The sequence below is a fragment of the Pelodiscus sinensis genome, chromosome 24 (assembly GCF_049634645.1).
Source record: "Pelodiscus sinensis isolate JC-2024 chromosome 24, ASM4963464v1, whole genome shotgun sequence".
NCBI classification, from domain to species: Eukaryota; Metazoa; Chordata; order Testudines; family Trionychidae; genus Pelodiscus; species Pelodiscus sinensis.
The window spans coordinates 15,097,790-15,109,874 of NC_134734.1; the positions used below are offsets into that span (position 1 = coordinate 15,097,790).

Genomic DNA, 12,085 nt, shown 5'->3' on the forward strand with positions numbered 1-12,085 from the left:
CCACACACTTCTCCACCAAGAAAGAAGTTCTCATTCCGGTGGCCTTTCGCCGCAGTTCTTGGGCCAGCTCAGCACTCAGCTCCAGGAAAGTTGCTTGATGCATCCGAAAGTTCTGTAGCCACTGGTCTTCATCCCCACCTGCATGACAATGCTATCCCACCACTCAGTGCTATGGTGTCCCTAGCTGAAAAGTCACTCACTACTATGCACAGCTGAGCTGTGACAACCCAATGCCATGCTGCTTCGCTGCTGTCCACATCACCCACATCCGAGTCTTCATCCTTTGCTATTAAGTGCATAAGCAGCTCTGCTGCAACGTGTGATATCCTAAGCACATTAAACACACATAGGACAGACGTCTGGGATCCATGATTTCTCACAGCAGATGCTGGAGTTCACAGCAAGGACTGTCATTCAAGTGGCATGAAAGTAAGCTAGAAGCCCCAAGAGGGCTGGGAAGCAAACAGGTGGCTGACGGGACGTTTCCAAAATTACTAGCATAAGGTTGCCCATTCCCATAGCGCTTAGTGGCTGAAGGTGATACCAGGTGACAGCAGAGCTAACTTTGGGGCCATGATGTGTGGGCAAACTGTGGCAGAAAACAGATTTGGTGACTTTGGCATGTCAAAAACACTTTTGTCACCAAACCTTTCCAGTGTAGGCACAGCCTACAAGACGAACACCCGTCCTCTACCATAGTTCAAACTAAAACATGGCGACAAACAATCTAAATCAGCTGTTTTGCTCATAACACCTTATTAAAAATTCTTCCAGATCGTAGTCTAAAGACTTTAAAAATCACATATGGTATGTGTGGGGGGATTTCTGCATTTTTTAAAATACAGATAGCAAGGAAGAAATAGCTCAGATACAATTTTCAGAAGCACTTAAAGTGATTTAGGAGCCCCATGACTTTCAACATGTAACAGGCCCAAGTCACTTCAAGTGCTTCAGGATATTTCAGCCTATACCAGTAACATGACACAGATCATGACTGCAGCTCAAATGTTTTATTCTTATATTATTTACCTCTTTGCTTATTGAGGGTCTAGGTGAGCAGCATTTAAATCCATGGAAGGCCCTCCTGAGGCCAATAGTCTAGCTTACCCAACATCCTCTCTTCCAACAGTGACCAATGTCACCAGCTTCAGAGGAAATGCATAGAACAAAGCAGTTATAAAGTGATCCATCCCTTGGCTTTCTTCTCCTAGCATCTACCCAGAGCGTGGGGTTGCAATCCTGACCATCTTTGCTAACAGCCATTAATTGACCTATTCTCCATTAAATTAGCTAATTCTTTTTTAAACCTATTATATTTTTGACTTTCACTACATCTACTGGCAATGAGTTCCACAGGTTGACCATGTGTTGCGTGAAGTGCTTCTTTATGTTTGTTATGTTGCCTATTAATTTTATCGGGTGACCTTGGATTCTTGATAAACTTAAAAAACAACAAATGGTCTGGTAGCTCTTTATAGACTAACAAAACATGTAGATGGTATCATGAGCTTTCGTGGGCACAGCCCACTTCTTCAGATGACTGGACCATTTGTTGTTTTTTAAGTTTATCCTGTACAGACTAAGTCGGCTACCCCCTGAAACTTCTTGATTCATGAGTTATGTGAAGGAGTAATTAAACACTTCACTATTCACTTTTACCACAGCACTCATGATTTTCTAGACTTCTGTCTTGTCCCTCCTCAATTATCTCTTTCCCAAGATCAATAGTCCCAATTTTAAATCTTCCTCATGGGTTTGGTTTGGGGTTTTTTTGGGCCCTTCTCCCCCTGCCTCCAATATTGAGATTCTGCAAGTAAATCCTAACCCCATAATTATCATGCTTCCTCTTAAATGAGATAAGGCATCGTCCACAGGAATAGATGCACAAATAGCTCTTTAATCTATTAGAACTCTTTAAACAAAAAAGAGTACCTATTCAAAACTAGACCAACTGGTTAGAGTAGTAAGAGGGTGGGGGAGAGAAATCCCTAGGAACAACCTGTTAATGTATTCTAAAACAAAGGTTGCTACAGTAGGCTGAAGACCAAGAGTTACTACTGAAGACTGATACCATGGGCCAATTTAAGAGCATTATGTAAAAGTGGAAAAAGCAAAGGGAGATGCCAGCTTTGAAACAGCCACTGAAGTACGAAGCACAGCCTAGCCAACTTTCAACACTACAAGTTACTTCTGATCAGTCAGTAGGACGTCTGACTTCAGAAGCCAAAGAAAAACAAGTGGCACATTCTTTCCTTGGAACTGGAGGGAGAGGGATTTCTGAACTATTGAAACAAACCTGGCAAGTGATTAGGGAATGAAGGACACAGCATGATTCCACCTCTGTATCAGACACAGCAGACTCCTGGTCTGCATGGGGAGCTAGCTGGTTTTTAAACTGGCTCCCCTCACAGACCGGCTCCCTTCTGGCATCCCACGCTGCTGCCGCTGATACAGAGGCAGCAGCATGGGGTGGCAGGGGACTCCCCAGGAGTAGGGCTGGAGCGCACTGGCTGCTGGCCCCGCCCCTGAGGACTATAAAATAGTGAACCAACCACTAAGCATTCATGCAATTATTTGATTGTACCATTACCCACTATCTAACATCCCTAATTGTGATACTGGATTATGACAGCTCCTACTCTTATAGTCAGCAGATCTCAAAGCACTCTACAGAGAAGATCAGCATTATTATCCTCAATTTACAGAGAGGGGTATAGAGGGACAAAGTGACTTCCCCATGGTCACCTAGCAAATTAGTGGCAGAGCCACAAACCAAATCCAAGTCTCCCAAGTGCTAGCTCACAGAACTAACCACTAAGCCATGCTATCTCCTCTGATGCATTACACAATCCCACTAGGCCTCTAGTTACCAGCGCATGATAGAAGACTAAAGAGTAGCTTTACTTCTAAAGAGAAACACATTTTAACTATGTTAGCAGTTTTATGGTTTTATGATGGTAACACTTCAAAGTCCCAACAGAGACCAGACTCCCACTGAGGTAGGTGCAGAGCAGCTATCTAGCTAGATGCACTCCCTTCCCCCAAGGAGATCAGAATCAAAACAGAGGCAGGCTTCTTATCCCCAGGGGGCTCCTATGCACAAAGACTAAGCAACTTGCCCAGCATCACACAGGAAATCAGCATTAGTGAAAGAACTCAACCCGAATGTCTCAAGTCCTGCACACTACGTTCACCACTAAGCCATCCTCCCCTCTGCACTTACAGATTAAAGATTTCACAACAACTCATGCCTGGGGATGTAAGCAATTAGTCGACTATCCAATAGTCTGGATAGCAGACTACTGACTCGGTCACTTCCCCCCCCTTGCTGCCTCTATCAGGGAGAGCAGAAGCAGGTGCTGGGGGGATCCATCTTAAAAGTTGGTTGACCCCCCAGCACCATCTCTGCGGTGGAGCAGGGGAGGTAGAGGTGCAGCGGGGGACCAGATGCGAGCCAGGAATCAGCTGTTCCAGCTCACACCTCATCATCCCCCCCCCCTCGCATTAGCAGCTCTTAATACATTTTAAAAGGCAGAACCCCAGCAGGTCTAGCTCCCAGCAGTTTCCCCCCTTATCAACTAGTCAATGGTAATTCCATCGACTAATCGATTAGCTGATTAAATGCTATTTAACATCCCTACTCATGCCATCAGCCAGGATCTGTGGCATTACCAAAACCCTTGACAGGAACACTGCTATATTACATAAGCAAGAGCACTGTCTTCCCAATTATTGTGTATAAACAAACACACCATGCTGAAGGGCACAGTCTATTTAGACAGGAGTACATGATGGAATATTTCACCCTTCAGCACAGTTTCCAGCCTTAAGTACAGCTTCTCAACTGAAGATCCTTGAAAGAAATGCAATACAATGAACTAAAAGATTACAATATTTTAAGCCTAAGCAATTCATAGATCACAGTTTGGAAAAAACACACTTTGGGAGCTGATAGGTGTCTTTTGTGCAGAGCGACTGTTTCTGTGAGATAGGTATCTGTTTTGTGAATGGACTGTATTTTTAAAGTGTCCTAACAGGACACTTTTTTATACAGCTACAAAATAAATGCAGCAAGATGTGGTATCAGAACCACACAGGCAGGGAAATGATTGCTGAACCTAATGTATTAGCACACTGGGAAGGGATTTTCTTTAAAAAAAAAAAAAAAAAAAAAAAAAAATTCAATCTATAAAAGATTAAGAGAATCACAGCATGGTATTTGTGTTATAACCAGCTGCTGAGTGTTTAAAAAAAAAAAAAAAAAAGATCTAGGGCTCATCTTTTTCTTCTGATTGAAGAATTACTGCTAAAAATACCATCCTTCAGAATGAATGTTAAAGGAGGGCAGGTCAGAGTAGCGCAAGAAGCTGCACATTAAAATTTAAAGATGCTGCATTACAGCAGAAGGTGAAAGAGTTTAAATCCATGTTCTAGTGTTTTAAGACTGTCAGTTTGCCTTAACATCAAAATTCACAAAATCTGCTGGGGCCAAGACACTTTTGCAAATAAAGACTTCCCTGAAGTCTTCTCCTTTCTGCAACTTTGAGACTAACCAGGAATCTTCGCATAAAACAAGACAAGAATATTGTGTCAAGTTTAGATTATCCAAGCACTTAGTACAGTTCAGGGTTTGTTTTGGTTTAGATGCGGGGGGTTTTGTGGGTGTGGGGGGCTAAGAACAGAGAAGACGACTAATTCATTTTTAGAGACAAAGATAAAAACCAGACAACTACAATCTATTCATTTAAACAATGAGGGGTCTTATGGCATCTTAAAGACTAAACAGATTTATTTAGCCATAAGGTTTCATGGATAAAAGCCACTTCATTAGATGCATCTGCTAGTCTTTAAGGTGCCACTGGACTTCGCGTTGTTTCTGGAAATACAGCCTACACAGCTACCTCTCAGTGTCTAATCTATTCTCTTGTCATGCAGTCACACACAGCTTCTATATCAAGACCAGTAGCACTTCACTTGCAGTGGTTCCCAAACTTTGCTGCATCACGCCCCCTTTTTGATTTTTGAGAAACCCTCACACTCCCCCCCCCCAAAATAGCAGCAAAACTTGGGGTGGGATTGACAGGAGTGTGGAGCTGGGTCGCCTAGCGCCCCCCCTGGAATTTCTTCACACCCCCGAGGGGCACACACCCCCAGTTTGGGAACCCATATTGGAGGGACATTCACTTTGTGAGAAATGAGCCACTAAGCACTTAAACATATAAACTGTGTCTAGACTGGCAAGTTTTTCCGCAAAATCATATGATTTTGCGGAAAAACTTGCTAGCTGTCTACACTGGCCGCTTGAATTTCTGGAAAAGCACTGACGACCTCATGTAAAATCATCGGTGCTTTTCCGGAAATACTATGCTGCTCCCGTTCGGGCAAAAGTCTTTTTCCGAAAGACTTTTGCGCAAAAGGGCCAGTGTAGACAGCATAGTACTGTTTTCCGCAAAAAAGCCCCAATTGCAAAAATGGCGATCGGGGCTTTTTTGCGGAAAACCGCGTCTAGATTGGCCACGGATGCTTTTCCGCAAAAAGTGCTTTTGCAGAAAAGCATCCTGCCAATCTAGACGCGATTTTTCCGAAAATGCTTTTAACAGAAAACTTTCCCGTTAAAAGCATTTTCGGAAAATCATGCCAGTGTAGACGTAGCCATACAATATAATAACTAATGCAAAAAGTTCATTGCCAACTCATAATTAATTACCATCACCCTCCCTTAGAACATCTGAAACAGACATTCCCATTTGCTTTACATAGCAACTGCCATAAACACAGAAATACAAGGGATATCAGGCTGAAACATTATGGGTTTGTTTACACACCAGTTTTTACAAAGCCTAATCTCATGCCTTCATCTTCATTGAAAACTGTTTGTTTGGAGTGACACCCCCACCACAAGACACTGGTGAGGGGCACTCAGAAACAGGAGTATTGTTTTTAATGCCTGGGAACCAGAGAGCGAAACTGAGTAGTGAGTTTCAATGATTGCTCTAGTTTCGATCAGCTTGCAAAGGTAAGGAGGGTAAAGGGGAAGGCCTGAACTAGCAAGCTGCACCTGCAATTTTAAGACCCGTTTGGGCTTTTTAATCATTTTAAATGTGATCAGCGACACAGGAAAGGATTCTTCTGTGTTCTTACTATATCCCTTTAGAAACAGTGTCCATGTCAGTGTCACAGGAGATCATAGTCAAGCATGAGAAAAATACACACAGGACTACAAACAACCCCACAGACCATTTGCTCCTCACAGCCTGGAGATCTATACTACAAACAATAAGGCTGGAAATTATCTAACTAGTTACCAGTGGCTGTGTTTGAGGTTTTCTACAGGGCATGGGGCTATGTTCATTTCAGGTTATGATGATGTATTCCTCCTCTCATCTTTCATCATGAAAGACCTGGAAACCCACTGAACCACCAGTCAGGACCAGGCTGCATGGAAGTAGCAGAGGTTTCAGCTGCAATCCCTGCCGATGGGCCTCACCAGCAGAAAGCCCCTCATAGGGGTCCTCATGTTCAGTCTCCATGTCTCATGCAGCCTTTCTGCTAAGGCCTGTTATGGCCATCCAGGATTACAACTTTGCTAAGCACCTGACCTCTAGGAAGCAGACCCAAAGTCCATCACACACAGGCTACTGAATTAAAATGACTTTCAGTCAAATCCAGCTTGGGTTAGATTTGAGCAGGGAGGGGGGTCTAGGGATAAAGGACTCCAGACACCTCCCCTTCCCCCCAATTGTCCTCCTCACCTAAACCCATTCTGGGCAGGGGGAAAAAAACCTCAGCACATGACACTGCTTCTCTAGAAATAATAGGATGAAGCTGGGGTTTGGGAAGAGGAAGGAGTGGTGTTTCTTCATAAGAGAGTCACTAGAACAGGGACACACCAAGAGGGGTCCTATAGGAGCAGCAGGAGCCCTGGAGGAACTAGGAATGAGGGAGAACATGCCTGAAGAAGGGAGTGCTTTATGGGGCAGAGGAAGGGGGGGGGGGGGGAGTGTTTTAGAGGAGGGAAGTAAATACATATAGGTCAAGGGGAAATGGGTGAACCACCAGGGGAAGAAGCAACTGACCCTATAGGACAGAGCTTCTTATAGGGGAAGTCATTATAGAGGGAACATGGCTCTCCAGGGGAAGAGTCCTTATATGGAGAACTACTACAGAGGAAGGCTCTCTATAGGGGAGGGCACATCTCCAAAGAGAATCCCTATATAGACACAGTGTCACTATAGGAACCCAGCAGGTTCCCGGGGGATACAGGGGCTTTCCCATTCTGGGGGCCTCCCCAGGAACCATAGCTATGGGGGAAGGCAGCAACCTAAAGGGACAGGGCAAGTTCCAGGGGGCAGAGTTCCTATAGGAGCCATAACTATGGGAGCACGCAGGCTACGGGGAGGGTTAGGTGACACCGAGCCCCTATAGGAGCCACAACGATGCAGGAAGGCGGCGCCCCTATAGGGGGCAGAGCCCGTCCCGCGAGCAGAGCCCCTATAGGAGCCAGAGCTCCGGGGGAATCCAGAGCCCCTATAGAAGCGGGGCAGGTCCCGGGAGCCAAGCCCCTATAGGAGCTGCCGCGGCTGAGGGAGGAAGGCAGCGCCCCATGGGGCAGGGGGTCCCCGCACTCACCGCGCCCAAGCCGCTCCCCGCCGCGAGCGCTCCTCACCTCCGCGCCCTCACCGCAACCTGTTACCTTCGCCCAGGCCCCGCCCCCGGCCCCGGCCATTGGCCTGGGCTCCGGACAGACACGCCCCGTCCGTCCCCCCCCCCCCCCCACTCCCGCCGCGAGAAAGCCGCGCCCCGCCCGCGCGCCGCCCCGCCCCCGTTGGCCCGCAGCCAGCCCAATGGGCGGGGCTGGGCAGGAGAGATCAGCTGACTGCTCTGAGCGGGAGGGGCGCGCCGCCATCTTGGCGAGCGAGGGGTTCGGAGGAGCTGTTCGCAGCAAGCCCCGCCTCCTAGAGCGCCCCCCCCCCCCCCCCCCGGCTTCTCCCAAGCCAGTGCCCCCCCTTCCTACCTAGCCCCTCCCACCCCATAGAATCATAGAATAATAGGCCTGGAAGGGACCTCGAGAGGTCATCGAGTCCAGCCCCCCGCCCTCAAGGCAGGACCACGCTCCGTCTACACCATCCCTGACAGATGTCTATCTAACCTGTTCTTAAATATCTCCAGAGAGGGAGATTCCACCACCTCCCTTGGCAATTTATTCCAATATTTGACCACCCTGACAGTTAGGAATTTTTTCCTAATGTCCAATCTAAACCTCCCCTGCTGCACTTTAAGCCCATTACTCCTTGTCCTGTCCTCAGAAACCAAGAGGAACAAATTTTCTCCTTCCTCCTTGTGACACCCTTTTAGATATTTGAAAACCGCTATCATGTCCCCCCTTAATCTTCTTTTTTCCAAACTAAACAAGCCCAGTTCATGAAGCCTGGCTTCATAGGTCATGTTCTCTAGACCTTTAATCATTCTTGTCGCTCTTCTCTGTACCCTTTCCAATTTCTCCACATCTTTCTTGAAATGTGGCGCCCAGAACTGGACACAGTACTCCAGCTGAGGCCTAACTAGTGCAGAATAGAGCGGCAGAATGACTTCACGAGTTTTGCTTACAACACACCTGTTGATACAACCTAGAATCATATTTGCTTTTTTTGCAACAGCATCACACTGTTGACTCATATTCAACTTGTGGTCCACTATGACCCCTAGATCCCTTTCCGCCATGCTCCTTCCTAGACAGTCGCTTCCCATCTTGTATGTATGGAACTGATTGTTCCTTCCTAAGTGGAGCACTTTGCATTTCTCTTTATTAAACCTCATCCTGTTTACCTCTGACCATTTCTCTAACTTGCTAAGGTCATTTTGAATTATGTCCCTATCCTCCAAAGAAGTCGCAACCCCACCCAGTTTGGTATCATCTGCAAACTTAATAAGAGTACTCTCTATCCCAATATCTACATCATTGATGAAGATATTGAACAGTACGGGTCCCAAAACAGACCCTTGAGGAACTCCACTTGTTATCCCTTTCCAGCAGGATTTAGAACCGTTAACAACAACTCTCTGACTACGGTTATCCAGCCAATTATGCACCCACCTTATCGTGGCCCTATCTAAGTTATATTTGCCTAGTTTATCAATAAGAATATCATGCGAGACCGTATCAAATGCCTTACTAAAGTCTAGGTATATGACATCCACCGCTTCTCCCTTATCCACAAGGCTCGTTATCTTATCAAAGAAAGCTATCAGATTAGTTTGGCATGACTTGTTCTTCACAAACCCATGCTGGCTATTCCCTATCACTTTATTACTTTCCAAGTGTTTGCATACGATTTCCTTAATTACCTGCTCCATTATCTTCCCTGGGACAGACGTTAAACTGACCGGTCTATAATTTCCTGGGTTGTTCTTATTCCCCTTTTTATAGATGGGCACAATATTTGCCCTTTTCCAGTCTTCTGGAATCTCCCCTGTCTGCCATGATTTTTCAAAGATCATAGCTAAAGGCTCAGATACCTCCTCTATCAGCTCCTTGAGTATCCTGGGATGCATTTCATCAGGACCTGGTGACTTGCTGACATCTAACTTTCCTAAGTGATTTTTAACTTGTTCTTTGTGTATCCTATCTTCTAAACTTACCCTCTCTCTGCTTGTATTCACTACGTTAGGCACACCTCCAGACTTCTCGGTGAAGACCGAAACAAAGAAGTCATTGAGCATCTCCGCCATTTCCAAGTTCCCTGTTACTGCTTCTCCCTCCTCGCTAAGCAGTGGGCCTACCCTGTCCTTGGTCTTCCTCTTGCTTTTAATGTATTTATAAAAGGTCTTCTTGTTTCCCTTTATGCCTGTAGCTAGTTTGATCTCATTTTGTGCCTTTGCCTTTCTAATCTTGCCCCTGCATTCCCATGTGCCCCCCCTTCCTGGGTAGCCCCTCCCATCCCATGTGCCCCCCCCTTCCTGGGTAGCCCCTCCCATCCCATGTGCCCCCCCTTCCTGGATAGCCCCTCCCATCCCATGTGCCCCCCCTTCCTGGGTAGCCCCTCCCATCCCATGTGCCCCCCCCTTCCTGGGTAGCTCCTCCCACCCTATGTGCCCCCCCTCCATGTCTTCCACCCCTTGTGCTCCTCTGGGCTGAGCCGCTCCCACACCAGTCCCCTGGCCTGGGCAGCCCCCCTGCTCGCTCTCCCCACCCCCTCCTAGTCAGTCTGCAGTCTGGCTTTCCCATCCCCCCTCTGTTCCCTTCCCCATTGCCCCCGGCCTGCCCGCCTGTTTGCACCTGATCCCTCTTCTGGCCTGGACAGCTCCTCTGCCCTCCCCAATGCAGCCTCCGATTTGCCCCCTAGTGCCCTCCACCTCATAGGCCTAGGCAGGGCAGTTCCCCATATTGCTGTATGGCTTCCTCCACTTCAAAGCTAGGTCAAGGGACTTCCTTTCATCTCTCTCCCACCTGGGGGGGGGGGAGGGAGAGAGTGCAAGGGAGCATTCCCTACAGAAGCCTGGCCAGTTTTCCCCTGTATCTCTTCTGTTCTTGGGGATGGGAAGATTCCTCTCACTTCCCTGAACTACTCCCTCCACCTCCTCTCCCCACTGTGTCTCCCAGATAGGCTGGGAGGAAGAGCAGCTCTCCTAGTGCCCCCTCTCCAATGTCCTTTCTACCCACTCCACCCCCAACATTTTAAGCACAGGCCCTAGGTGTCTCCGCATCTCTTCCCACATCTCCATCTCTTGCCCCCTCTCTCTTTCCCTTCCTGTCTCTCTTTCTCCTGATGCCCACCTCTCTCCAGTGTCTCCACAGCTTGTGTGAGCTCTTTATGGACAGCTTTCTCTATCTCCAAAGGTGCCCGAGGCACTGTTGGTGCTATGCAAAATATAATGCCCCTTCCCTCCCACACACCCTCTGCTTTATCACTGTTCCTGAAGTCAACTGGGCTAAATAAATCCTCTGATTTCTTAGCTTGATCTACTGCCCTTCAGCTCCACAAGCTTCATGACTTTATTTGCACAGCAAGCACCCCTGAAATGCAGTTCGCGCTCCTTTTTACCTGAGTAGGTGGCACAATCCCTCACATAAGGATGGAAGGAAATGTTTAGGCCATGGGTCATGTCTGTTCTCTTAAATCATTCTTTCCTTCATTCCCTCCCACTTGTTTCTCTTTTCTCCCTGCCAGGACTCACATGGTGTAAGTACTGTATGTATGTAAGATATAAGTATGGAAGATTAGGATAATGGTGAAAGATTCTCGCCTATGTTATACAGGAGGTCAGATGAGTTAGAATAGCCTTTCTGGCCTTAAAATCTATGGGCAAGTCTACACTAAAAATTTACAGCTGTGCAGCTGCAGTTTCTGATGAAGACACTTTAAGCCAACAGGGAAGAGCTCTCTCATCAGTGTAATAACTCCACCTCCATGAGAGGCAGTTTCTATGTTGACAAGAGAAACTGCCCCGCCAATGTTACACTTGTCTACATGGGGGTTAAGGTCGATATAACTATGTTGCTCAGATGTGTGGGTTTTTTTGTAATACTCCTGGGCAATGTAGTTATATGGAAGTAAGTATGCAGCGTAGATAAAACCTATGAATCTAAGGCCATATAAATATTCACAAACTTACAGCAGCGAGCACCACTGAACTGATACAGCTGTTTCACTGTGAGGTCCCTTGTGTAGCCCTGTTATGCAGACAGGAGAGAGCTCTCCAGTCAATATAATACAACCAGGTCAATGAACTGTGCACATGAGCACTTGTGCCGGCAAAACTTAATGTTGCTCAGGGAGTGGTTTTTTTCACATCCCTGAGCTACAAACGTTTTGCTGACCTAAGTGCTAGTGTAGACTTGGCCTAAGATAGATCCAACACGTCACGTATTGACCAGAAAGGTTGTTTTTTAGTTTGCGTGTGTACCTATGTGCAGTGTTTCAAACTCTTGTGATTTTTTTTTCATCACAAGTCACACTGAAAGCCCCAGTTCCTGGCAACATGCAATTAAGAGAGACTCTTTACTTTAATTAAAACAAAAAACACCAAAGGCTAATTTCTAACCCTGAAGCTTACATGCAAAAGCTTGGAAATGTGATCTGAGTGT

The 12,085-nt window shown here is 46.7% G+C and overlaps 1 protein-coding gene across 3 annotated transcripts in view; it reads right to left on the bottom strand.

Moving 5' to 3' along the window:
* Positions 1-7,748, bottom strand: part of CGN (cingulin) — a 70,723-nt gene extending 62,975 nt beyond the window's left edge. For 2 of the 3 annotated variants that reach the window (XM_075906932.1, XM_075906930.1), the window contains exon 1: positions 7,630-7,748. The gene's annotated coding sequence lies outside the window, so the exon portion shown is untranslated. The remainder of the gene's footprint in view (positions 1-7,629) is intronic. The other variant, XM_075906931.1, reaches the window with a different exon arrangement.
* Positions 7,749-12,085: the final 4,337 nt, after the last annotated feature.